The following is a 2148-nucleotide window of genomic DNA, read 5'->3' on the forward strand; positions in this document are numbered from 1 at the left end:
TGTACCCATATAAATTTGACAAGTCTTACAATTTTGCCATATTTGCTTAGATTTTTTAAAAAAAGCAATACAGTGCTATAGCTAAAGCTCCAACTTCATCCCTTTTCCCTGTCTCCTTCTCCAGAAGTAGCCACTATCCTGAAGTTAGTAGGTAGCCTTATATTTTAGAGATTTATCTGTGCTGGTAGACGGCAGATTTCACTAAGTTTCATTATTGTATAGTATTCCATTGCACAACTATACAAGGGTTCTTCTAATGCCAAGCATTTAGTTTCTGTCTGCTCATCATTACTATGAACGATTAATCAGTGAATATCCTAGTAGTGTCTCCTGATACATATGTGCAAGCTTTTATGGCCAATACTCACAATGAGAAATAATTTTACATTCAGATCCTGTATAATACATACATGCATATATTATCGCGGGTCGGATTGCCTGGGAAGTAGACTTTCAGACACAGATTTGTGTTCAGGATATTTATTGGGGAATGTCTCAAGGTCGGCATCTATAGGGAAGTGAAGGAAGCAGGATTGGGCAGAGGGAGAAGTTGGGCTACAATGAAGTGGCAACAAAGGCCTCAGCTGATCCCACACTGGCTGGGGATCCAGCCAATCTAGCCAACTCCTTGACAGTTAGTTCAAATTGGTTGGAGCAAGGGAATCAGACCTGTATACGTCTGCATTGACAAGGTGCTGGATACAACTGCACCCAGAAAGAGGGTGTGACCTTGGACAAGTAGCTCTCTTTTTGGAGAGTGCTGGAGAGGGACTCAGCTAAAAGATCCATTGGCTACCTACACTCCTAGCATCCAGAAGAATAAGTGCTTCAGTCCTAGAGAGGGAGAATCTAGGTGACACACCATGACATCTAATACATAGCCACACACACACATACACATATGCATTTTCAATGTTACTAAAATATTTCCAAACTGCTTTCCAAAAAAGTTCAGAAGAATGTTTCACATTCCCACCGGTAGAGCTTGAGAGTTCCGGTTTTTCCACATCCTCACCAACCCTCGGTATTGTCAGACTACTTAATGTTTGCTCATCTGCTGGATGGGGTGATACAATAGAGAATATGAATGAAGCCCATCCTTTGGTGAAAGTTTTTAAATATTCCTATATTGTAGTACACCAAGACTTACTTCTTGCTAGCTTACCAACCACCAAAAAGGCACGTGCATTTCCCTGATAACTAGGTAGCATTCAATTTTTAGTCTAGCAAAATAGAAATCTAGTCTTGCAAAATAAATCTTTTAGTGTTGAAATCTTTTCTAAAGCACCTAGCAGAGTACATTGTGTGTATATAACATTACGAAGTAAAATACCGGTAGATTGAAGGAGTGGATTCTATGCCTAGGCATACGGCATTTCAAGTTTCACCTTTTTTGAAATCCACAAGGCAGTGTGGTTTGGTAGAAGCCTATTGACCCAGGAATTGTGATGCCTGGGCTCTGGTCCAGTCTAGCCATATGATTTGGGAAAATTCATTCCATCTTTCTTTTTTCTTTTCTTTCCTTCCTTCCTTCCCTCCCTCCTTTCTTTTCTTTCTTTTCTTTTCTTTACTTCTTTTCCTTTTTCTTCTCCCTCCCTTCCTTCCTTCCTTCCTCTCTCCCTCTCTCCTTTCCTTCTTTCCTTCCTTCCTTTCTTTCTTTATGTGGTCTTGTTCTGTTGCCCAGGCTGGAATGCAGTGGCATGATCACAGCTCACTGCAGCCTTGAACTCCTGGGCTCAAACAATTCTCCTACCTTGGCCTCTCAAAATGTTACGATGACAGGTGTGCCAGGCCTGAAAATAAAATGGTCACTAGATGATCTCCAAGGTTCATTCCTGCTCAAAAATCCTATGTTCTGCATCAGAGAAACATGAAATCGACTTGTGAAAGTGTCATTCTCGTAAAGCCATTATGTTGTGGGTCAGATGATAAATTTTACATCAATTTTTCTAATTGCCTGCCTCACCTCAATTGTTCTATAACCCAATCCATTTAGCCCTACCCTTGTCCAATTGCCCTACAAGTTACCTGAACTCCACCCTTGAGATTTTCCTTTGCAACCAATCACCATTTTTATTACCTCTAGTATTTCAACTTTTGGCCCTGGCCTTGTAGTAAACAGAGGCTTACTTTATGTGATCATCATAA

Source organism: Propithecus coquereli, unplaced genomic scaffold (genome assembly GCF_000956105.1).
Source record: "Propithecus coquereli isolate 6110/MARCELLA unplaced genomic scaffold, Pcoq_1.0 Scaffold221, whole genome shotgun sequence".
Taxonomy (NCBI): domain Eukaryota; kingdom Metazoa; phylum Chordata; class Mammalia; order Primates; family Indriidae; genus Propithecus; species Propithecus coquereli.